Source organism: Carettochelys insculpta, chromosome 2 (genome assembly GCF_033958435.1).
Source record: "Carettochelys insculpta isolate YL-2023 chromosome 2, ASM3395843v1, whole genome shotgun sequence".
NCBI classification, from domain to species: Eukaryota; Metazoa; Chordata; order Testudines; family Carettochelyidae; genus Carettochelys; species Carettochelys insculpta.
In genome coordinates this window covers 204,523,628-204,550,255 of record NC_134138.1, presented here as the reverse complement: position 1 = coordinate 204,550,255, position 26,628 = coordinate 204,523,628, and the positions used below count along the sequence as shown (strand labels likewise).

The 26,628-nt window shown below is 47.5% G+C and overlaps 1 long non-coding RNA gene across 1 annotated transcript; it reads right to left on the bottom strand.

The window, feature by feature from the left end:
* Positions 1-1,299: 1,299 nt before the first annotated feature.
* Positions 1,300-26,628, bottom strand: LOC142008816 (uncharacterized). Its single transcript, XR_012644244.1, has 3 exons — positions 24,822-26,628; positions 20,615-20,699; positions 1,300-1,749 (listed from the first exon to the last, which is right to left on the bottom strand). It is a non-coding gene; the product is annotated as an uncharacterized LOC142008816 (long non-coding RNA).

Here is a 26,628-nt window from a genome sequence, read left to right as displayed (position 1 = left end):
AGAGGAGCCCTGCGAGGGGGAAGCCCTGGGGTGGAGGGGAGCCCTGGGCGGGGAGGGAGCCCTGGGGGGGGAAGGGCCAGACACACCCTGCACACCCCTCACTGGTGCTCTCTCATGTCCTTCCCCTGCAGGTCGTCCGCACAATCAACGCCCTGCTCCTCCACAGGCTCGTGCGGCTTGGGGACCCGGATGCTGCCATCGCGGGGTTTGCCAGCCTGGGCTTCCCAAATTGCTTTGGGGCTCTGGATGGGACCCATATCCCCATCCGTGCCCTGGAGCACAGTGGAGGACGCTTCCTGAACAGGAAGGGCTACCATTCGGTGGTCCTCCAGGCCTTGGTGGACAGCCAGGGCCGCTTCCTGGACATTTATGTTGGCTGGCCTGGCAGCACCCACGATGCCCAGGTATTCAGAAATTCAGGCCTGTGCCGCCGGCTGGAAGCGAAGACCTACATCCCCCAGCGGGAGATCCCTGTGGGGGACACCACCATGCCCCTCTGCGTCGTCGCAGACGCGGTGTACCCCCTCCGGCCCTGGCTCATGCACCCTTACACGGGCCATCTCACAGCCAGCCAGGAGCGGTTCAACATGTGGTTGAACCATGCGCACCAGGTGGTCGAGTGCACTTTTGGCCGCCTGAAAGGGTGCTGGAGGTGTCTCCTCACCCACCTGGATGCAGGCCCCACCAACATCCCCCAGTTTGTGGGCGCGTGCAGCGTACTCCACAACCTGGTGGAGAGCAAGGGAGAGGCATTCTTCCAGGGCTGGGCTGTGGAGGCTGGCAGGGCCGACGGGCAGCCACCCGCTGCCCCCAGTCGCCAGGTGGACCCCGAGGGGATCCGGGTCCAGGAATTCCCTGTGGGCCCATTTCAACCAGGCCGCGGGTTGAACGCTGGCAGGACACCCACTGCACCCTCCCATCCTCCACAACACTCCCTGTCCCCAAGCCCACACCACAGAGCACCCAAGAGCACACCCCCCCGACTTTTCTTGCAAATAAATGGACCTGTTTTTTGAAAGCAAACAGTGAAATGTCTTATTAATACAATATATATATATATAGAACAAAAGGGGGGAACTATTTACATGGGGGGCAGGTACCATAACAGAACAGGGGTCCAACACAAACTATATACAAATAATGGGGGATATGTACAAAGGGGGCCACGTCCTCGGCCCCGCACCCCTACTGTCCAGCGCCCGGGGTTGGAGGGCGCGACCTTCGCCTCAGCCGGAGCCCTGGCCAAGGCTGGGTGGGGGCCGGGCGAACTGGCAGATACGGCCGGCGGGTGTCTGCAGGCCCCGGGTCCCCCTCGGCGGCAGGCCCCAGGGTGGCGGACGGAAGTGGGACGGTGGTCGGAGCAGCGGTCGGAGCGGCGGGTGGAGTGGCAGGCAGAGCGGCGGGCACAGCGGTGGGCGGCGCGGCATGGGGGGGCCAGGTATTCCTCTATGTGCGCAAATGTGCGTATGAAGGCCCCCCATGCCTCCTGGCGCCAGGCCAGCGCTCGCTCTTGGAGCTCCAGCCACCGCTCCTCCACCTGCAGGCGCCACTCCGACACCTCCAGCTGACACCGGAGGGTCGCGAGCAGCTGGGGGTCCGTGGCCGTCCTCTGGTGGTGGCTCCGCCGTTGGCCCCGTCCTGGGGCTGGTCGATGCTCCGCCGAGGGGCTGGCCTGCAGTGATGGCCCCGCTGGGCTCTCCAGGACCACGGAGACCTTGCCGGCGCTCTCCGGGCCCTCCGATGGCGCAGCTGCGGAACACGGGGGGAAGAAGAGTGGAGACAGCCGTTAGTGTGGGCCCCGACCCGTGGCCCTTGTCCCCCCACCCGTCTGCTGCTGGTTCCCCATCCCTGTCCCCAGGAGATGCTGCTGCTGCTGCTGGGTGTCGTCCCCCCCCCGGGGGACCCTAGGTTCCACTCCCCCCATCCCAAGGGATGGGGCATGGCGCTGTCCTGCTGGGGGGTAGGGGCCGATGCTCTCTTCTGAGGGACATGCCACTGCTGTCCTTGGGGCCATGGTCATCTGGGCATGTGGAGGGCCCTGGTCATGTCTCTTGTCCCCGCCCCTTAACCCCGGGAGTGTGCACCGGGGGGGTACATACCTGACGGTCTGCTCCCACAGTCGGGACCCCCTCTGGGCGGACGCCCTGCTGGACCTCTGGGACAGAATGGCGATGCGGAGGCCCCATCACTGGAGGAGTCCCCCTCCTCCTTCTCCAGCATCCCGGGGTGGGCTCCTGGGGGGGCCCCTGGGGTGCAGGGCTTGCCTCCGGGGCGGACTCCATCTCCGGGGCCTGCTGGGGCTCGTCATCCGAGGTGTCAAGAGTGGCCAGGGGGGAGGAGGTGTACCAGGGGCCCAGGCTGGACCTGAGGTCCCTGTAAAAGGGGCAAGTGGCGGGGGCAGCCCCAGATCAGCTGGCCGCATCCCGGGCCTGGGCGTAACCCTGCCGCAGCTCCTTAACCTTACTCCTGACGTGGTCAGGAGTGCGGGCAGGGTGACCCTGGGCAGCCAGGCCCTCGGCCAGCCGAGCGAACGCATCCACATTGCGCCTCTTGCTCCACATTACCTGGAGCACCTCCTCCTCCCCCCAGAGCCCCAGCAGGTCCCGGATCTCGGCCTCCGTCCAGGAGGGGCCCCGCTGCCTCCTCCCAGGTTGGCTGGCTGGCTGGGAGCCCTGGCTCCCCTTGTGGGGGGGTGCCCTGGGGGCGCTTGGGGGGCTGCCGAGCGGCCATCGCTGTGGGGGTGGTGGGTTGGGGCTGCAGAGACGTGCAGGCTGGCCGCGTGGCAGTGCTGCCGCCTGCACGCGCCCTCAGCTTCCTGCACAGGAACGCAGGGGGCGGGGAGCTTTAAGGGGCTGCTGCATGCGGCGACCATAGAGCTCAGGGGCTGGAGAGAGCATCTCTCAACCCCTCAGCTGATGGCCGCCATGGCAGACCCCGCTCTTTCAATGTTGCGGGACACGGATCTGCTATTCGTGCCCTACTTCGACGTTCAACGTCGAAGTAGGGCGCTATTCCCATCTTCTGATGGGGATAGCGACTTCGACATCTCGCCGCCTTACGTCGATTTCAACTTCGAAATAGCGCTCGCCACGTGTAGACGTGGCAGGCGCTATTTCGAAGGTGGCACGGCTACTTCGAAGTAGCTGGCACGTGTAGATGAGGCTATAGTGGGGCAGTCCCAGGGTTTTTCTGGGGCGGGCCAAAGCCTTGTTCTGTGTTAGGGCCGCTGAGTCCATGTCCCAGTGATGGAAGGTGCAGAGAGGGTGATTTACTCTAATTGCACTGTGTGTATTCAGTTGGTCCCTGTGCAATATCCTTAGGTTTTGTTTTAAACAGTTGCATTTACGTGGTCTTGTAAAGTCTAAACTGTTTCTAAGTACTGCTCAAGTACCCTGATCCTGCAGACATTTTATGCAAGTGCTTAACTTTGAGCATGTGATCAGACATAAAGAAGACACATACTTGAATGTTTACAAGATCAGGATCTGTTTTTAGAGCATCTAGCATTTCAAAATGGGCCTTGAGAGAGAGAGAGAGAGATTTTTTTTTTTTAGGGAAGCTGGTGCTTGGCAGATGAACATTTTCTAAGCAGTTTTTCTTGGCTGACTGATAAAGCAGAACAGCTTGTGCATTTTTAAAAAATCTAATGTGGTATCTTAATCACAATGATTCAGTGTGACCATAAGTTTTACTGCTTATGCTCAATGTTATAACAATAGAGGAAATGGAAATCAAGCACATAGTATAACAATCACTTCTTTTGTCAAGCAACCATTACGGAATCATGGAATCACAGGTTTGTAAGAGACCTCAGGAAGTAATCCAGTACAACCCTCTCTCTCTCTCTCTCTCTCTCTCTCTCCCACTCCCCCTCTTCCCCCCCACCGCCACACACACTGAAAGCAGGACCAATCCCAACCAAATCATCCATAAGAACATAAGAATGGCCATACTGGGTCAGACCAAAGGTCCATGCAGCCAAATACCAACTCTGCCAACAGTGACCAATGTTTATAAGTGGTAGGGGGTTGCCAGAGGGAGTGAACTGGATAGGTAACAATTTCTCTCCTGCCAACCATCTGCAGCCTCTGACAAACAGAGGCCAGGGACACCATTCTGTATCCATCCTGGCTAATAGCCATTAACCTCCATGAATTTATCTAGCTCTTTTTTAAACCCTGTTATATTCCTAACCTTCACAGCCCCCTCTGGCAAGGAATTCCACAGGTTGACTGTGCATTGTGTGAAGAACTTCCTTCAATTTGTTTTAAACCTGCTGCCCATTAATTTAATTTGGTTTCTCCTAGTTCTTATATTAGGGAACAAGTAAATAATTTTTCCTTGTTCACTTTCTCCACACCACTCATAATTTTATATACCTCTATCATATCCTCACTTAGTCTCCTCTTCCCTAAGCTGAAAAGTCCTTCTCTCTTTTACTTCTCTTCATATGGGACCCGTTTCAAACTCCTAATCATTTCAGTTCCCCTTTTGTGAACCTTTTCTAATGCCAGTATATATTTTTTGAGATGAAGGGATCACATCTGTATGTGGTATTCAAGATGTGGGCATACCATGTTTTTATATAAGGGCAATAAGATATTTTCCATCTTATTCTCTATCCCTTTTTTAATGATTCCTAACATCCTGTCTGCTTTTTTGACTGCTGCTGAACACAGTGTGGACATTTCAGAGAACTATTGATGATGACTCCAAGATCTCTTTTTCCTGATTAGTTGTAGCTAAATTAGCCCCCATCATATTGTATATATAGTCGGGGTTTTCCCCCCAATGTGCGTTGCTTTACATTTATCCACATTAAATTTCATTTACCATGTTTTGTTGCCCAATCACTTGGTTTTGTGAGAGTTTTTTGAAGTTCTTCACATTCTGCTTTGGTCTTAACTAACCTGAGCAGTTTACTATTGTCTGAAAACTTTGCACTTCACAATTTACCCCTTTCTCCAGATCATTTATGAATAAGTTGAATAGGATTGGTCCTAGGACTGACCCTTGGGGAACGCCACTAGTTACCCCCTCCATTCTGAAAATTAATCATTTATTTATTTCTGCCCTTTGTTTCCTGTCTTTTAAGTACTCAGTCCATGGAAGAGTCTTCCCCCTAATTTGCGTAAGAGCCTTTGGTGAGGGACCTTTTCAAAGGCTTTCTGGAAATCTAAGTACGCTACCTTCCTTGTCCACCCCCTTGTCCATGTTTGTTGACCCCTTCAAAGAACTCTAATTGATTAGTAAGACATGATTTCCCTTTATGGAAACCATGTTGACTTTTGCCTAACAAATTGTGTTTTTCTGTGTGTCTGACAATTTTATTCTTTACTGTGGCTTCCACTAATTTGTCCAATACTGATGTTAGACTTACTGGTCTCTAATTGCCTAGATCACGTCTAGAGCCATTTTTAAATACTGGCATTATGTTAGCTGTCTTCGGCCACTGAGTACAGAAGCTGATTTAAAGGACAGGTTACAAACCACAGTTAATAGTTCTGCAATTTCACATTTGAGTTCTTTCCAAACTCTTGGGCAAATGCCATTTAGTTCCAGTGACTAGTTACTGTTAAGTTTATCAGTTAATTCCAAAGCCTCATCTAATGACATTCAATTTTGGGCAATTCCTCAGATTTGTCACCTAAAAAGGACAGCTCAGTTTTGGGAATCTCCCCAACATCCTCAGCCATGACGACTGAAGCAAAGAATTAATTTAGTTTCTCTGCAATGAGTTGATTGTCTTTGAGTTCTCCTTTTGTATCTCAATTGTCTAGGGGGCTCACTGGTTGGTTAGCAGGCTTCCTGCTTCTGATGTACTTAAAAACATTTTCAAAAACAACAACAAGTCCTGAGGCACCTTATAGACTAACAGATATTTTGGAGGATAAGCTTTTGTGGGCAAAGACCCGCTTTGAAAACATTTTGTTATTGCTTTTTGAGTCTTTGGTTACATGTTCTTCAAACTCCTTTTTGGCTTTTCTTGTTACATTTTTACACTTACTTTGACACTGTTTATGTGCCTTTCTATTTTCCTCACAAGCATCTGACTTCCCCTTTTTAAAAAGATGCCATTTTATCTCTCACTGCTTCTTTTACATGGTTGTTAAGCCATGGTGGTTCTTTGTTGGGTCTTGTACTGTGTTTTTTAATTTGGGGGTATACATTTAAGTTGGACTTCTATTATGGTGTCTTTGAAAAGTTTCCAGGCAGCTTGCAGGAATTTTACTTTGGTCACTGTACATTTTAATTTCTGTGTAATTAACCCCCTCATTTTTACATTGTTTTGTTTTTAAGTGCAGTTATGTCAAAAAATAAATCTACATTTGTAAGTTGCACTTTCATGATTACGAGACTGCACTACAGTATTTGTAGTAAGTGAACTGAAAAATATTATTTCTGTGGTTGTTTGAGTGAAAATATTTACGATGAAAACTGAAGTGAGAACTGTTCACTTTGCATTGTTACAACTGAAATCAATATATTTGAAAATGTCCAAAATGTATTCTATTTTTAAACAGCTTGTTTGTCATTAATTTTTAATTGCTTGACAGCCCTAATATTCTGCAAAGTGATAAATATGAAGCTGTGATAATAATGACAAGAGAAAAACCATACAGTACCATACAATACAGTATTGTCCCAGGCAGAGCTTTGTCAAGCTGGGACTTGAAGACCTCTAGGGAAGGAGATTCTACCACCACTTGACACAATGCACTACAGAGCATCACCACACGCGTAGTGAAATAGTTTTCCCTAATATCCAACCTAGACCTCCCCATCACAACTTAAGTCCTTTGTTCCTCGTTCTATCATCTTCACCACTGAGAACAGCCTCTCTCCTTCCTCTTTGGAACTTCCGTTCAGGTAGCTGAAGGCTGCTATCAAATTCCCCACCCTCCTCACTCTTCTTTGGACTAAATAGACCTAAATATCTCAGTTTCTCCCCATAAGTCATGTGCTCCAGGCCCCCTAATCATTTTTATTGCCCACCTTTGGACTCTCTCCAGTGTGTCCACATTCTTTCTTTAATGGGAGAGCCCAGAATTGGACACAATACTCCAGATGTGGCCTCATCAGTGCCAAACATAGGGAAATAATCACTTCCCTAAGTCTGCTGGCATTGTTCCTACTAATGCACTCCAGTATGCCGTTAGCATTCTTGAATATGAGGGCATACTGCTGGCTCATATCCAGCTTCTCATCCACTGTAATCCCAGGTCCTTTTCTGCAGAACAGCTGCTTAGTCAATCATCTCCCAGCCTGTAGCAGTGCTTGAGGTTCCTCCATCTTAAGTGCAGAACTCCTCACTTGTCCTTGTTGAATGTAATTAGATTTCCTATGGCTTGATCCTCCAATTTGTCTAAGTCTCCTGCCAAATTCTCTGGGCACCTAAACGCACTTGGCACCAAAGTATTTTCAGTAAAGAATTTCTTAGATACCTACATTTCTATCTTTGAGCATACAGAGGGTGGTCTTACTAGGCACCTGGACACATAAAACCCAGAGCAATTAACAAACTAAGGGAAGACAGGTGTTTACTTGCTTATCTCACATTTGGGGCCTGATGTAGTGAGTATTGACGAGCTGTCTGAAGTGGAAGTGTAAATATCAACCTCATGGCAGACTGATAAGAAATAGGGCACACACCCCAAAGTGTAGGACCACAGACATTCCCGAACCAAAGAGCCCCAGACACAGAGGTTGCTAGGGGCTGGGGCTCAGCCAGTTTGTCAGTCACCTCCACTGGCTGAAAGTGGAGCCACCATTGGCCCTTAGCAACTGAGGAGCCACCAGTGCCAAGGGTGGGGAGCTCTGGCAGCTGAGGCACAGAGCTGCTGCTGTGCCAGTCAGGGAGACAATGCTGGTCCCAGGCAGGGAGCCCTGGTAACCCGGGTGCAAAACCTTGTCTGGCCCTGGGCAGACAGTTGCTGCTGGCTTCAGACAGGGAGCCCTGGTGGTCAGGAGTGCAGAGCCCCAGGCGGACTGCCCCTGCCAGCCCAGGGTACAGCACCTCAGATGGACAGCTGAAAAGTGGTTCACATGCCAAGCATGGCATGAGTGCTGGGGTGCCAACGCTTGCTTAGATTCTTTGGAAGCTCACAGAGACATCTCTGCTCTAGTTACATATAGTTCACATTCTGAGGTTTTCTTCTCAACCTAGCAAACAGAACTGAACACTGACCTGCATTGCCAGTCTAGTGAGATGGGGACAGGGGGGAAGTCATAGGCTGGTATGAGGAGGTCATGCCCATGCTGCCTTCCCCATATTTCTCAGGTGGGAAGAGGGGGTAACCAGCATCAAGGATGGTATCAAAGCCCTGGGCACAGAGCAAGGTCATTCCAGCAGCCAGCTGAGGCCACCTGGCCCCAAGGCAGGAAAGCAGGAGGGTTACTTTCGCTTCCCAGAGCACCCTACAGTGTGACCTTATTGTCAGCTGGCAGCACCACAGGTCAGCCTGCCTGCATTTTCCACTCCCACCCCCGAGGCCCACAGGGCTTTCCCTGTGCCCATAGCATGCTGGGGAATAGCGAGCACACAGCAGTGGGCATTGACTGTTGCTGCCCTATGTGCCAGGAATCACTCATGCACCGGGGGTGGGGGGGGGAGTATGGCTGCCCCTCCCTGCTGTGCCCACAGGAGGCTCCATGCAGGGCTCCTTGCTAGCTACAGTAGCAGCTGCCACTGCAACATGACTACTTCTGAGAGGGCCACACTCTTGGCCCAATCACAGACTGCAAGAAGGTTCCCAGGGGAGGGAAAAAGGGTTGTGGGGAGGCAGAACCCATCCCAGGCTGAGAGAGCCCTGAAGCAGGGAGCCAGCAGGGGGCAAAAAGCCTTCCAGCAGCCCCACAGCCATGTGGACCCCAGCTGAGGAAGGTCTGCAGTGGAAGCTTGCTGAGCTCCCACCCTGTGCTGCTAGAGAGCAGCTCACGTGCCACACTTTTTTGTGCCACACTAAATTCTTTTAAACTGAGTCTGCAGTCTGAGGGGTCTTTGTTTGGATCTGTGACTGTAACAGGGAAAGACCAAAAATGCTTGAATGAATCCAGTAAATCCCCTGGCCATCTCATAATCAGGCACAGATATGTAAGTAGAAAGGAAGTGTTTCATTAGACGCAATCAGGTTACGGATATTTTTGGATTTGGTGGGATTTCTCAGGCTCATTGATTCTGTCCCCTGTACTCTGTAACTTCTAAATTGAATCCCAGGGAAGGAATTCTCTGTGCTGCAATTGGAATGTTTTGGGTTGTCTTCTCTCATTTTGTGAATAAGTTACCTTTTTTAAGACAATGATTTGATTTCTGTATCCTAGAGAAGGATCTATGTATATTCATGCCTTAGACTGAAAGGTCAGCTATCAGATTACAACTCTTTGTTTCCAAGCTCTCTCCTACGGGAGGGTTAAAAGCTTGGGGTCTACCCCACAGGAAGACATTCCAAGTGGGTATTCCTGGGCTAATGGGGAGTCTTCTCACTTGGGTGGTGGTGGCAATTACCTCCCCAGGGTCACGGAATCTGTGACCTTGGGGAGCTTTTTTAAGTACAGCCTTTAAAGGCAAGGTATTTTTAAGGTTTTTGTGGGCCCCCACTTTCTGCATTTGGAGTGTGTGAGTGGGGAGGCAGCCCTGACAACTGGTTTACAGCTATACAGTCATAAGTGTTCCACTGGGGCACCTGGTCTGCCAGCATCACAGGTGTGCTCAGAGACTGCCTTCTGGATCATATCCTAACCAAAATCTAGCTGCCATAGAAAGTAGAGCTGCCCCCACCCCACCTTTTAGTTTGTTGAGTGGTGTGTCTGGCTGTAGGAGACCCAGTCTAAAGGAACATCCCACTACCTGCATCTATCATCAGGCTTTACTCTGAGCTCCTCAAAATTAAAACCAACTAAAATGTGGGTGCAAACAAACAAGGTATTTATTGAACCATCAACAGTTCTAAAACAAAGTAAACCAAAGGGTAAACCAGAGAATTAGGAACAGAGGTATGCCAAGGACTCCCAAAACCAAAGGTAAGTGACAAAACAGGTGGTATGCTTACTGCAACACAGGTGAGTTTCCTCTCCCAGGATGAGACCCATTTAAGTGGACAGAGGATCAAATGACCACTAAATGTCCTCCATGCCAATGGAACTGCTCTGGACTCCAGCTGCAGGTGCTATTGATAGGTAAAGAGTGGACCTCTGGATCTGGTGATGTTAGCTCTGCTCCAGCAATGGCTTGTCTCGTTCTCCCTCCCTGCGACTTTGTGTGTGTATGTTTATCCTTAGTTGAAAGAGTAGCAGCTGGTGACACACCTCGTGTGTGGGTAATATCACTCTCACACTCAGACCTATACTCATGATACAAGGCATGCACCTCTAAGCAGCTGAAGAGCTGATATTCTGATATTGTACTCTGCTTTCAACAATAGCACCATCAGCAAATCCATACTCTGCCACTCAGAAGGGCAGCCTCTTAGAGCTGAAGAGACAGACCTTAAATAACCAGGTCTGGGCAGAATTTAAGTCACTTGCTCTACCTGATTTTCCTGTCAAAGGAGCAAGAAAGTGCCCTTAGGAGAGGAAGACAGCCAATATGGAGTCAAGTTGTTGTTCGGACATTCCAAAATGGTGCACCTGTGATGTCAAGCACCAGTATTTTTTCCCTACTACAAGCCCACTGATTAGAGCATTTTCCTGAAAAACTTTTATGCAAGTCCACCCTCCCTGTCAAGAGGGAGGGAAAGGATTTGAAAAGGGGACTCCTACAGTTTAGGAAAGTGCTCAAGCCACTGAGATACACAATAAACTGGTTTAGGACTCTCCCTTTCCTGTTCAAGGTGTTCCACTGTAGGTAAATAATAGAAGAGTGATTGCAATAGGGGAATTTGGTCCTGGCTCTTCCACATCCCGGGTGAGTATCCTAATCATTGTGCTACAGAGGCTCGCTCTCTCACTCCATGACTATTCCACTCTGCATAAATACTTAGGTGCCTATTGCCATGAGAAGGATGGGATTGCCACTGGAAGCTCACACTGCCTAAACTTAGGCAGCACCATACCTAACATGGTGGCTTTTGTGAATCCCATTCTACAGTGCCTCTCTATCCCCATCTGTTGTATGGAATCTGAGGCACTTCATTCATACTCTGGATTGTAGTATTCCTGTGATTTTAAGGACTTAGGCACCTAAAAGTTAAATGCCCAAACACTGAACATTGCAATATCTATATCCCTTTCTGGATCTGAGCCCACCTGATTATATCTGGCAGAGCTGCCCAGTCTATTGGATGATTCACAGCAGCTGTCCCACCTCCATGCTTTTTTTTAGGGGGAGAGGTGGGGTTGTCCATGTAGCCCAGGGCAATCAGGAGGATTTTCAAGGAGCCTGGCACTGGCTGCAGAAGTTGGACCTGTCCCTGCACTCACTTGTGATGATGGGAGACACTGGAAGCAGAGCAACACAGCAGCAGCCTACTCTGCTCCAACATTTCCCAGCTGGGCCACTCCACAGCAGTGAAGGGAAGTGGAACAACCCAGCAGCATGCCCCAGTCTGCTTCCCTGAGTGACGCAGCTGGAAGCCAGGCTTCAGGGAGCGCAGCAGGCTTGCAGTATATGCAGGGCAGGGGCTGACTCTTGCTGCTGGTGCCAGGCCCTTCCACCCAGTAATCCCACATGTTCCATCGCTCACGAGAGAGGGCTTACATTAAGATGTACAATGAGGGTGAGAGAAGGCAGAATGGGGCAGAAAGAGACAGGTGGGATGGGGCCTAGGACAGAGGAGTGTTCTCCTGGGCCACTAAAGATACAGCTGATATCTGGTGTTGATATTGTTGTAATATCGTTCACCTGTTTTGACTAACTAGATCAAGCAGAAACATAACTGCTTTTCCTCAGTCAGTTCAAGATAATGAAGGAATAATTCCCTCCTCAGCACTGTATAGGAGTTTCTTTTGTGAAAGCCCCCATTCAACAAACCCAATCCACACAGATTCCCTAGGGAGGGCAGCTAGTTGCATAGATCACCACTGCTGTCCTGTGCTATTTAAAAGATTGTTGAGAGTTTTCTTCTGTGCCTAAATCAAAGCAGAATGTCCATTCAGAGTTCTCCAGCTGTGGCCCAAAGGAACAGAGCACCATGCCACAAAGTGAACTGCAGAAATGAATGTTCATCTGAGCACAGAAACTGATCCATATTATAGGTGCAACAGTGCATAATTAAGTTTCAATCACACAAGATCTCTCTACAGTGTGAATAAAGAGAGGGAAAATAGCTAGAAACAGAGTCTCAGGGAGCAGAATTGTGTTTACAGAACTTCTTCTGTGTACATCTTTTGGATAAAATTATCTCGTTTAGGAAAAGGTATCTGAGCATTCTAAATAAGAAAACTCTCCTTTGGAAAGAAGAAAAAAATATCAATCTTTATTGTTCACAAATCTCTAAGAAATTTCTTATTGCTGTGCAAGAGAGTTAGAAATAGTTGTAATATTTGAGTTAAAATATTGCCAAAATTTAGGTCAGTCGTACTGGCATTTTGATAAACTCAGAGAAGAATTTCAACTATATCTATTTTCAGCAATATCTAAAATCCATGTTTCCGTGCTACAAAACTGCTGCACCAAATCCTGAGGTCAGTTCTTAAGCCCCATATTTTAATTTAAACTGTACATGCTGATGTGATAACTTCAGTAGGGCTCTGCACAGGTGCAGAAGTCGATCTGTATATTCTAAATTGAGGATAAGGCACAATCAAGCAAACTACTATTGTTTTGGATGGGAATTAGCCAGAGTTAAACTTGAGTAAAGACCTAATGATTTGACTTGTTCACTTCAATATGCTATTTTTAAAATCCATTTCATTTTACATTTCACCTCACCCCACTCTATTTTTTCTGTGTATCCATTCAGCATAATTTTATATCTATTGCTACTTCCTTGTATTTTTAAAATTTGCAGTCTTGCTTTAAAAAATTATTCAGGAGAACATGCTGATAGAATGGGGACTAAGGGCCAAATTTCTAAAGATATTTATGTGTCTAAAGAACAAGTAGGTGCTGAGGGAGTTAGGGACTTACATATGGATCCACAAAAGGTCTTTGGTACTTACCTCCTCATTTAAGCTATGTCTAGATTGCTGAGAACTGCTGGCAAAAGATACACAAATTGCACAACACATTTGTGTATCTTTTGCTGATAGTTCTGTGGGGAGAGGCTTTTCTGACATCTGGCCCACCCACATGGGGTCAAATGCCAGAAAAACCCTCTGTCCAGACATCCCTTCTTCCTTGTGGAATGAGGTGCGCAGGGATGCCAGAAGAACACTCCCAACCAGCAGTTCTCTGCTGACAGATCTACAGGCTGGACAATTTAGGTGCCTCTAGAATCCTGCTCTTCTTCTACCTTAGACACTTGGAATTCCTTAGCAGCCAATTTTTGCTTGAAAGACCCCTACATATCTAAAGATATGTCTACATAGCAATTAAAATGCAGCAGCTTGGGCTAGGAAGCTGTTTATTTGCAGTATAGAGGCCCAGGATAGAGTCCAGGCTCTGGGACTCCATGAGGTTGGAGCGTCTCAGATCTCAGGCTCCAATCTGAGGCTATGTCTATACTATTGAGCAGGTCTATTGAGCAGGTCAATCTTCCAGAGAAGCATGGCTGTAGGCTGAGTCCGAAAAGCTCCACCACAATCATCGGGGCTGACAGACACTATGGGTCCCAGGGCAAGGTGGGAGGAGGGGTCTGGCTCTGCATCCCTGGAAGGAGCGGCATCTAAGGCAGTCAGCCCTTAGTGCTGCTCAGACCGTGGTGCTGCCTCCCTCCCCCACAAGCAAGGCAGAGAAGAGCTGCCTTAGCATTTCAATTGATCCCCTTGTCCCCCCACACACATCCATCAGTGGGCCTGACCACAATTAAACATCCCCTTAGCCTAAGCCAGCCATCACAGACTAGGTTTGGGTGTGTAACTGCAGTGCATCTATACCAGAATTTTCTGCCTCAGGGTGTGTACATCATATTTCACTGGAGGTGCTGGCATGCCTAAGCCTCAGAGGGACCCACAAATCAAGTAAAAATAGGTATTTCCAAGCATACCTCACCTTGAGGGCCCAATCTTGTAGGCATACTCAGAGCATGCCTAGCAAATTAAACCATCCACAAAATCCAGCTGAAGGGAGGAAGTTCTCTTGTAAATTTGTAAATTTCTCTTGTACTCACCTAGGATTTGGGAGACCCAAGTTTAATTATCTGTTTGTATAAGGAGGAAAAGGGAGATCCCTGTCCACATCGTTTTTTCCTTTCAAGTAGAAGGGGTAATTGAATCTGGATCTTCAACATGTTGGGCAACTATGCTAATGACTGGACTAAAATGTGTAAGGGAGGTGCCACATTTATTTTTGCCAGGAACCCCTTTTCCCCAGAAGAGACAGCTTTGGCACCTAACTTCAGATGAAGGTGATGCCTACTTCGCATCCATATTTACATGCCAAACTCCATGAAAGGGGCAAGACTTATGACACACCCCTGTTGTTGACATTTGTTATTGGCTGAGTTAGGTAGTTCCCTGCTTATATGCAGGCTTTTGTGGATCCAATACTTAGGCAATTATCTCTCCCTAGCCATTACATTGGGATTCTGGGGGACCTTACTCAGGTATTGTGGATTCCAGTAATTTTCTAGGTGCCTAAGTCCTTTTGTGGATTGAGGTTCTAGATACTTTTGAAAGTTTCACTCCATTCCTGACTACATCTTTCAAAATCTGGCCACAGCTGACTCAAGGATGTCATAGTGGCCGCGTCTACACGTGCACACTACTTTGAAGTAGCAGCGCCAACTTCGAAATAGCGCCCGTCACGGCTACACGTGTTGGGCGCTATTTCGAAGTTGAAATCGACGTTAGGCAGAGAGACGTCGAAGTCGCTAACCCCATGAGGGGATGGGAATAGCACCCTACTTCGAAGTTGAACGTTGAAGTAGGGCACGTGTAGACGATCCGCATCCCGCAACATCGAAATAGCGGGGTCCGCCATGGTGGCCATCAGCTGAGGGGTTGAGAGATGCTCTCTCTCCAGCCCCTGCGGGGCTCTATGGTCACCGTGTGCAGCAGCCCTTAGCCCAGTGCTTCTGGCGGCTGCTGCTGCAGCTGGGGATCCATGCTGCATGCACAGGGTCTGCAACCAGTTGTCGGCTCTGTGTATCTTGTGTCGTTTAGTGCAACTGTGTCTGGGAGGGGCCCTTTAAGGGAGTGGCTAGCTGTTGAGTCCGCCCTGTGACCCTGTCTGCAGCTGTTCCTGGCACCCTTATTTCGATATGTGCTACTTTGGCGTGTAGACGTTCCCTCACAGCGCCTATTTCGATGTGGTGCTGCCCAACGTCGAAGTTGAACGTCGATGTTTCCAGCCCTGGAGGACGTGTAGATGTTATTCATCAAAATAGACTGTTTCGATGTCGCTACATCGAAATAAGCTATTTCGATGTAGCGTGCACGTGTAGACGTAGCCAGTATGTATCACTTCTACGTCACTGGCTCAGAATCAGCCCTCGTCATATAGTGTCAGATTGTCAAAAGCTATGTGGGTAGCTGAGAATACATGTTAAGAATTAGAACAAAAAGCAGTCAAGTAGCACTTTAAAGACTAGCAAAATGGTTTATTAGGTGAGCTTTCGTGGGACAGACCCACTTCTTCAGACCATAGCCAGACCAGAACAGACTCAATATTTAAGGCACAGAGAACAAAAAACAGTAAGCAAGGAGGACAAATCAGAAAAAGATAATCAAGGTGAGCAAATCAGAGAGTGGAGGGGGGGAGGGGCGGGAAGGTCAAGAATTAGATTGAGCCAAGTATGCAGACAAGCCCATATAGTGACTCAGAAAGTTCCCATCACGATTTAAACCATGTGTTAATGTGCCGAATTTGAATATAAAAGCCAGCTCGGCTGTTTCCCTTTCCAAAATGGTGCGATAATTCCTTTTCAGTAACACACATACCTTTAGGTCATTGACAGAATGCCCCATTCCATTAAAATGTTGACTAACTGGTTTGTGGATCTGGAGTGTTTTGATGTCTGCTTTGTGCCCATTGACCCTTTGTCTAAGGGAGTTAGAAGTCTGTCCAATATTGGAGGAAAAGGGAGATCCCTGTTCACATGGTTTTTTCCTTTCAAGTAGAAGGGGTAATTGAATCTGGATCTTCAACATGTTGGGCAACTATGCTAATGACTGAACTAAAATATTGGACAGACTTCTAACTCCCTTAGACAAAGGGTCAATGGGCACAAAACAGACATCAAAACACTCCAGATCCACAAACCAGTTAGTCAACATTTTAAGGGAATGGGGCATTCTGTCAATGACCTAAAGGTATGTGTGTTACTGAAAAGGAAATATTGCACCGTTTTGGAAAGGGAAACAGCCGAGCTGGCTTTTATATTCAAATTCAGCACATTAACACATGGTTTAAATCGTGATGGGAACTTTCTGAGTCACTATATGGGCTTGTCTGCATACTTGGCTCAATCTAAGTCTTGACCTTCCCGGCCCCCCCCCCCTCTCTGATTTACTGTTTTTTGTTCTCTGTGCCTTAAATATTGAGTCTGTTCTGGTCTGGCTATGGTCTGAAGAAGTGGGTCTGTCCCACGAAAGCTCACTTAATAAACCATTTTGCTAGTCTTTAAAGTGCTACTTGACTGCTTTTTGTTTTGATAGTGTATAGACTAGCATGGCTTCCTCTCTGTTAAGAATTAGGTTATTCTAACTTACTTAAGCGCTTTTTACAATTCCACTAGCTATCTGTTTCTATACCTTTAGGTGCTTAACTACCTTGAAAATCTAGCCATAACAAATGGAAAGTTATTAAAAACTGATGTCTGTTCAATAGCTTATATAGTTTAAGTTCAGTAACAAATGGACACGAAGGACTATTCTTTTCTTTTACAGTCAGCTCCTCTCTCTTTATGAAGCAGGCATACTGATAAGACAATGTGATAAAACTTGCACTGTGGCTGCCAACATTGCCCTTATATTTAGATATGTTACTTCAGTTATACATCATCACTGAATTCACTGAAAAGAAAATCCATGTTAGACTCCTATTTTCACTCAGTTATGTTTTTCTAAAAGACACCATTACAGGCATAATGAATACTGCTGACCAAAGGCTGACAGGCATAATGAATACTGAATGCCACACTGAACACAAATGTTACAGTCGGGCAAAATAATTCACCATCTGTGCCATCTCGCTTCTGTAACCAATGAAATGAGTGCATGCCAATTAGCTATTGTGTGATGGGACGAGTTAATTCTGCTAGCATAACGGTCTATACTACTGGCATAAGTATGTCCTTTATCATAGCTGTCCACAACATGAATGTGATCTGTAAAGTCAAAATTATTAAGAATTGAAAATATCCACAGTAACAGACCATCAGTCCCAGCAATAACTGAACCTGATGATATTTTAAAGAACAGGAGCTCTCAGCCATGCTTGTAATTGTTTGCATAATTTCACAATGACTCAACAGACACTCTAGCTTTGGAGTGACACAGACTGACAACCCTAGAATGATATTATATTGACATTTTTTATTAACTAGAGTATAAAATCTATCCAATCTGGAAAGTTGAGTTTGGCTAACACTGACAAAGGTTGTGGTGGAGAAAAGATCTATGGGTTTAAAAACACGCTAACAGATTGTGACACATTAGGGTGCCATCAGCCCTGCCCCCACTCCAGGACTCACTTCCACTCTACCCCAAACCCTGCCTCCTTCTCCCTTCTCACCTTGTTCCTCCTCTCTGCCCTGCTAACCCCTTGTCCCTGCAGCAAGACAATACACTTAATGATAATAATCCCTTGAATGGACCTCGGGTCAGACCCATAGAGAGTCCTGCCTTTCCCCTAGTACACCCTTACTTCTCCCTCCCCCTTAGCCGTGTGACCTTTTAGTGTCCTGGAACTCCACATAGTTTTGGACAGGTTGTATTGTTTCTAAATCACAATATACCCTGGGAGCCTAGTCATGCTAGCAGGTTACCTGCAGTCTCAAGGGAAGATTAGGTATCAGGATTTGGTCCTAAATACCTTGACACAATGGCACAAGCAAAACACACAAAACACACCCCAGCCTGTGCCCTGAGGTCAGGTGGCAATGTGTTAGAAATAATTACCTTCACTGTTGAGCCCAACTTTCCAGAAATCTGTGATGACCCCATCACTTGTAACTTCTGAGCTCACCCCTTCACTTTGATAATGTGTCTGTCACAAATCCCACGCTCCACTTAGGTTGTGGAATCAAAAAGAGACTGAGGGAGTATCTACCTCTGCAACTTCAGATTTTACCCTCATTTACATGAGGGCAAACCTGAGTGCCTCCAGAGGCCAGGGCTGTAACTGTAGCACACTTGGAGCCCCTCCTCACACACTCATAGAATCATAGAGCTGTAAGAGACCTCAGGAGGTCATTTAGTCCAGCCCCCTGCTTCAAGCAGGATCAACCCCACTAAGTCATCCCAGCCAGGACCTTGTCCAGCCGGGACTTAAAAACTTCCAGTGACGGAGAATCCACCACCTTTCTAGGCAATGCATTCCAGTGCTTCACCACCCTCCTGGTTAAGTTTTTCCTAATATCCAACCTACACCTCTCCCTCTTTAGCTTCAGACCATTACTCCTTGTTCTGCTATCTGACCCCACTGAGAACAGTTTTTCTCCACCCTCTTTTGTAGTAAATCACCCTTCAGTCTTCTCTTCTGTAAACTAAACAAGCTCTAATCCCTCAGCCTCTCCACACAGGTCACATGCTCCAGTCCCTTCCTCATTTTTGATGCCCTCTGCTGAACCTGCTCCAGCACATCCACATCCTTTTTAAACTGGGGGGCCCAAAACTGGACACAGTATTCCAGATGTGGCTCACCAGTGCTGAATAGAGGGGAACAACCACTTCTCTAGATCTGCTCGAAATGCTCCTCCTAATGCAACCTAATATGCCGTTAGCCTTCTTGGCTACAAGGGCACACTGTTTACTCATATCCAGCCTTTCATCCACCACACCCAAAGTCCCTTTCCACTTTACCGCTGCTTAGCCAGTAGGTCCCCAGCCTATAACAATGCTTGGGGTTCTTCCATCCCAACTGCAGGACTCTACACTTCTCCTTATTGAACCACAACAGATTTCTTTTGGCCCAATCCTCCAATTTATCCAGGTACAGTATAGCATTGATTTTAAGGCACTTAGCTCAATTTTACAATGTGACTGTCTTTACTGCAAACACCATTAGGTCAATTTTAAAGAGCGCTAAGGCTGACTTTCTCGCCTCATCCCTCTGATGCAGTGAAATGCCAACTTCAAATTTAAAATGTCGAATTAATGCTAGTATGGAAAGAGTGTTACTTTAAACTGGTTTTATTGGCCTCCAGAGGTATCCCACAGGTAACCCACAATGCCCCACAGGTGTCTGTTCAGGCTGCTTTCACCTCCACTGCTCTCCAGGCACACAGGACGCTGACATAGGAACCCCAGATATTTGAATTCATTTTCTTTCTGACCAGCATGGATAGTACACCTAGGAGCACCATCCATCTCATCTAACCATCATGACTATTCAGAGCTCTTTTGATCTGAGTTCTCAGCATTGCAAAAGAGCTCCAGCATGGAGCCATAACGAGATCTTGGATCTCATTTCTGTGTGGGGTGAAGAATCTGTTTGGAGCAGACTGTGAATTAGCAAACAAAATGCAGACATTTATGAAACATTTAGCAGGGAATGATTGAGAAAAGGTATGCATGGGATGCTCGGCAATGCTGGGTCAAAATAAAGGAGCTCAGGCACAGTTATCATAAAGTGAGAGAAACCAATGGACCATCTGGGTCTTCTGATGAGTATATATTTTTAGAATGATACAAGCAGGTTGCAGCTGGGTTGGGGTATAGGTTTACTTCTATGGAGTGTATACTGTAAACTGCTACAAGTGGGTTACGGGTCAGGCACGGTGATCTATGCCCCTTACAACACCTTGTTAATATTTCTGGGGATGGAGTGCTTATCCTTTTTGGAGATCTCCATGAAGGTCTGAGCTGGGTACTCCTTCATTTTTTTGAACAAGGTTTTTGAGGAGGCCTGCTTTATTGTGACATGCATGATAGCACACCTTGTCACGCCAGGCAACCAGTAAATAATGTGGTATCAGGACACCACACAGCATTCTGGCAGTTTTTCCAGTTCTTTGTTCACACAGTATGAGCATATTTTCTTTTTAACTCTCTATTATCGTTAGGAGGCTTATGCTTCTTTTTGCAACCCAGAAGAAGCACGGGAAGTTTCATTAGAGTTTGTTCTCTAAACATTACCACACTGCTCTCTGGCCATTTAAATTTCCCAGGACTACCCTGCCACACCACATGGCTGGCAGGCTCTCCATCTCTCCCCTTTGCACAGCTGGCAGGCTCTCTTGGCCCTATCCCCTCACACTGCATGGCTGGAGGGGTCCCCAGCTCCCCCCAGCCAGCAACTACACATCTGCAAAGGATTTATGAGGCAACACTGAGAAAGTTTTTTTCCAAGCTTTATACTTTACCGGGCTTTATTTCAAACTCCCCTACCATATTTAAGCCACCAAGATCTTACCATATTCACAGTGAAACGGTCTGGCTAAATAATAGCTTCCGTTCTGCAGAGGTTGATTGTCATCTATAAGAAGCCAAATGTGGCTCTGGAAAACAAAAGTAGCAGTGATTGTCAGAGACCAATTCAATCTATAAGTAAGTGCTTTGTGTCACATTTAAAAAATGTATCTAAATTTTGATCTTCACTATCTTCACCAGCATGAGTTGGGGAGCCAGGGTTGCTGCCATGAGATAAAAGAAAAGATCTGAACAGGAACTCATCCTGCAGCAGCTTGAAAAGGCAGACAGGGAGCCAGCCAAAGCCACTGCTAAACAAAAGCGTACACAGTAGTGGTAACAAAGTATGCTGCAGTGTGGATAAACCATGCTCCAAACCAAGAACCAGGACTCAGCAGAGCTACAGATGGTGGTCAAGGAGCAAACCGATATCCTAGATACCATGCTGGAGCTGCAGAGGAGACACCTACCAGAGGACTCAGTATGCAGCCTCCTCTCCCTATTGCCTGGCCTCCCCTCAATATGGCTTAACCTCCCCTCCAACTGGTGTCCCTGAATGTGGAGGGGAGGAGGCCTAGGACGGACTTGCTCTCCACCCCCAGGACCTCTTCACACTGCAAAAGGCTCACATTCCACCACACGTGATGCCAGGATTCCCTTCTTTTTCCTACCCCTTAACCCCCGCCCCGCCCAAATAAAAAGAATGTTTTTGTGAAATCCACAGTGACACAGTGTTATTGGTTCACATGAGGTGAGGTGCAGGTGCTTTCATGAACGTCAAGCACACATCACTGTGCCAGGTGGGGGTGGTATCACAATAGTTAAATGCAGCAAAGTCATGTGGCTGTCTGCTCATTCAACAAGCTATTTTCAAAGCCCCTCTGATTTCTGTTGCTTCTAAATGCGCATTGGTGAATGCCCTTGTGTCTGGCTGTGCACCAGCGCTGCACAGGGCATCTCCTCTGCAACCCAGGCTGGCATGAAATTTTCCCCCTTTGATTCACAAATGTTAGGGAGAATATAGCATACTGCAACCACAGGGGGTGGGAGCTAATATTGGCTTGACAAAGCTCCAAACAGGTCAAAATGCACCTGAATCTGGCTTTTAAATGGCCAAAGGCACATGCCACTGCCATTCTGCAGTTGCTCAGCCTGTAATTGAAGCACTCCTTGATGCAGTTCAGGGTGCCTGTGTATGGCTTCACGAGCCAAGGGAGCAGAATGTAAGCAGGGTCACCTAGTATCACTATGGGCATCTCCACACTGCCAATCTTGATTTCCTAGTCTAGGAAGAAAGTTCCAACCCTGGAGCTTTCCATACAGACCTGAATTTCTAAAGATACATGGATTGTACACCTTTCCCCCTTGGGATTAATCTCCCCTTGGGATTAGCCCCTTCCTCTGGGAAGAGGATGGGATTGTAGCCAAGTGGTTAGAGCAGTGGGAGCCAGGACGTCCTGGGTCCTTTGGTTTATGTACTCTGAGGCCAGATGGTCCAGGGCTAGGATGGGGATGTGCGTTACATCTATCGCCCTACCACTGTTAGGAAACCCTATAACAGCAAAATCGTCCACTAGTCCTGCGCATTTCCCAGAGTCACAGTTCTCTGCATCAGATGGGCATTAATTGCTTTGGCTACCTGGATCACCACAGGCCCCACTGTACATCTGCCCACCCCAAATTGATTTCTCACTGACCGGTAACTGTCGGGCATTGCAAACTTCCACAGAGAAATTGCCACTCGCTTGTGAATTGTCAAAGCAGGCCTCATTCTGGTATCAGGGTGGGGGAAAGCAAATCACCAAGTTCCACAAATGTGGCCTTGCACATGCAGAAGTTCTGCAGCCACTGCTGGTCATCCCAGACCTCCGAAACAATTCAGTCCCACCACTGTGTGCTGGTTTCACATCTCTAGGACAGGCACTCCACTGTAAGCAATGCACACAGGCCACAAGCAGATCTGCATTCCTGGTCTCCAGTTCTTCAGTATCATCATCTGAATCATCCTCATCCACCTCATCTGTCTCATCCTCCCACTGGTTTCGCCTAAATAAATACTACAAGATACTTTGGGAAGTGACCATCACACACTGCGCAACAGCTATAAGTTGTTTGGGATGCCTGCTAACGCTGTGCATAGGTGTGAGCTAGGAGCAGACTTTAGGAAAATGGTCTGAAAAATGGTGCAAAATTCCTTAGGCTGGCTATTTGTTTTCCAATAACAGGAGGGCGGGGGCATTGCACTCTGGGATGATGGCGTGAGGCACTCACAAGCACTTGTGGCACATTTTTTTCCATAACCCAGTAGCACAAAAGCCCAGAATGCAATGGGGCTACAGGTACCAATGGATAGGTACCCACAATGCATTGCTGATGCAGTTGACCGTATCTAAGACAATGGAGACATGCTATCTTGACTTTCTGGATATTTGTGGACATTCATCTTTGACTGCACAAAATCTAGCATAAAGAGTTGACTTCAATAAATTTGACTTTATTTTGTAGTGTAGACTACAAATGAAATCAGTGGAGTCATGGCAGCTTATGCCAACTGACTATTGGGCCCCAGTTTAGATGTATTCCTTCCGAATTAAAAGAATACAAATAAAGAAAAGTATAAGATTCAAACTATAAGTGGGTAGATATTTACTTTCCAGATTTTATATAGGAAAAATAAAAATATCTAACGTTATGGCTAACAGCTATCATATTTGAATGAGACTTTGCATTCACTAGCCAATGAATGTTCTACATCTAAACCAAACAATTCTGGATGATAAGAGGTTCAAAACTGGGTTTTTTGTCATTACTGGAGCTGGCATAGACTCCAAAAGAGGTCTCTGTTATTTTTACTGTGTATTAGATTTCATAAAATAATTAGCAATTAGAATACTAAATAGCTAATTCATACAAATGTATAATCATTATAAAATTGTGCACATATGTTAAAACTCATTAAAGTCTTTATCTTAATGTCAATAATTCAAGTAATATAAATTGTAATTTAATCATACGTGAAGATTGCACCCTTCCAAATGCTACAAAAATCAGTATGAAATAAAAACATCTTACTATGCCAAATAATTATTTTAAAATAAAGCAGCTAAAGTCTTTACTATGCATTTCCCTAGGCCGTTTCTAGACTCCTTAAACATGTATTATATTTAATGCCACTTCACAGCACACTCGTTCTGACATGAAATACAGGGCTTCTGTAGTGTCTGTGGAAGTAAATGATAAAACTTTCATCAATTTCAACGGTAGATGATCAAGCCCCCTATGAGGCTTCTATACTTATTATTAGCTTCTTCGTAGCTGTAGTAATTGCTCTATCATAAACCCTATGCTGGAAATACAGCACAAGGTTTATGATAGAGCAGTTATTACAGCTACTAAATCTTGTAATGGAGTTTCAGAGTAATTAGTCATCAATAAGTTTCTAGCTTGGAAAACACATGGGCTGGGTCTACACAGCACTCCACCCAGCACTGCTGCTGGCAGAGCTATGCAAAATGAGCTTCTTGGGATTGCAAATGGTGTGCTATTTGCATACTCCTGAAGCTCATTACCATAGCCGCGGGAGAGTTCAGCGTCGGCAGAAGGGGGTGCCAGCACTGCAGAGGTAGTGTGGATGTGCCACTGCCAGCTAAACCCCTCTCTGTTGTCAGTCCCTTATGCCTCAAAATTTTCAGGAAGAAGGGGCTTCCAGAAGGAGGATTTCCTTCTGGGAGATCCCCCAGGGGCTGTGCTTCTACACGCTCTTTTGGAGCCTGGAAGAGCGTCTTCCGGACTCTAAATCATGTGACCGTATGCTAGTGAGGCACTGGAAATTTACATCTGCACCTCATTAGCATACTCTGGGCTGTTTATTAGCATGCTGCTTTTGGAACAAGCGACATGTGTAGAAACAGCCTACCTATGAGGCAGCATTTAGGCATCTTTGCAAATGCTGACTGGTGGAAACCTAGAGTACATCTACAATATAGTTGGGATGGCAGCTCTGAGATGCATGCACCAGCAATGAATTTAGTATGATTTCCCATTGGGGAAAGTACACCTGAGTTGACTGGAGAGCAGAGTAAGGTAAGTCAATGGGAGAGCTTCTCCCACCAACCCCTATTGTCTAGACCATACGGTAACTTGACATAAACTATGTTGTCTCCAACTACGTTATTTATATAGCTACAGTTGCATACTTTAGGATGACTTACCCAGGTAATATAGACCTAACATTAGATCCTACAGGGGCAGGATGGTCTCTGCTTTCCTTAGAGAGTTGTGTTGCGTAAATAAGATGTGACTATTCTTCTATATCAGAAGTCAGCAACCTTTCCAAAGTGGAGTGCCGAAATTTGACCTTTTGACTTCTATGTACGGTCCAAGTGCCAGTGATACTTCTTAAAGGCACTCATAGTCCTACTTAAAACAGCTTCATTAATAAATTAAGATGCAGAGCTTTACCCTTTCAGTCTTTAAATCTCTGTCTAGCCAGGTTTTTTAAATATCTAAAAATCTCCAGTGGCCGGTTTCAGAGCTGCTGCTGGTTCCAGATAGAGAGCCCTGGTAGCCTGAAGTGCAGACCTCCAGGCGGGCAGCCCCTGCCAGGCTAGGGCACAGCATTTCAGGTGGACAGCCGAAAAGCGACTTCCATGCCAAGTATGGCATGTGTTCCAGAGGATGCTGACCCCTGCTTAGACTCTTTGAAAGCTCAAATAACTGTCTCTGCTCTACTTATATCTAGTTCCCATTTTGAGGTTTTCTTCTCAAACTAGCAAACAGAGTAAAGTTCTGGTTGAAGGCGATGTGTAACTCCGAGACTGAAAACGATCTCCTGCTGCTGGGTTTTCGCTGGCTATGGTTACATTAGCAAGGTTTCTGAGCAAAACCCTGCTCCTCGTGGAGTGTGTATACACAAAATGGGATTCGTCAACAATACCTCAACAAAGCACAACACTTTTGCCGGCAGCGTTCTGCCTCAAAGCTTTGAGGGAGAATGCTGTTGTCGACAATCTGTCGACAAAATATGAAGACGCTCTGGCAGGGCTGTTTCGCGACAGACAGGACATCCGCAACGATGGGCACCTCTGTTTGCTGTCCTTCCATGTGCCTGTTTTGTTGCCAGTCCAGCCACTCTGTCTACAGAGCAACACGCTCCGCTGAGTGGCTCTTTGTGTAGCTGCGCTTTGTCAATAGAAGTTTTATCGGGAAATCTCTTCCAGCAGTGACTTCTGTCCACAGAGCACTGTAGCGTCACTGCACCCACTGTGTTTAAGGAAACAGGACTTTGTAAGCAAAGGGGATTATACAAAGAATGAGCGGAGCGGGAGGCTGGCGGGGGCAATCTCCCAGTTCGCCAACACTTCAGCGCACCCTTCCTTCCCCAGGCCACTCAGGAACTCCCCAGGCACGTGAGCGCCGCCAGCAGCGGCTGGGTGTGCGAGCCCTGAGACGCGCGGTTCCGGTCTGTGACGCGGCGCTTATCTGCGTGTTCCCTTCCGCACTGGCGAGCGAGGCCGGGCAGGGAAGGTCGGTCGGTCCCATTCCCGTCCCCGAAGCTTGCGGGGCCTGGTCTGACTTGACGGCCGGTCGGCGCCAGCAACTTCAAGGGTTTCCAGCCTAGGACGTGTGTGGCGGTTGCAGAGACCCGGCGGCGGCGGCTGGGCGGGGCCGGTTGCTCCGGCCCCTTCCCGGGCTGGGTTAATAGTTCCTGACGCCGCCGCGGGGGAGGCAGAAGCAGAAGCTGAAGGCGCGCGGCTCGGGTGCCCGCGCGGGGCTGAGGAAGCGGGAGTAGCGAGCCCCGCGCAGCCAGAGCCTCGCGCCCTGCGGCCTGGGCCCGGCTGTCCTGGAGTCGGCGCGCGCGCGGCTGAGCGAAATGCCGTTGGTCGCCCGTGAGGGCTCGTTTGGGGTCTCAGTCTGCGCCCCACCCCATGCGCCCCTTCTCCGGCGGTAACGCCCAGTATCCCTCCTATCGGGGCCACACGGGGGTGAGTGGCGGGGGGCCTAGGGCGTCAGGCTGTA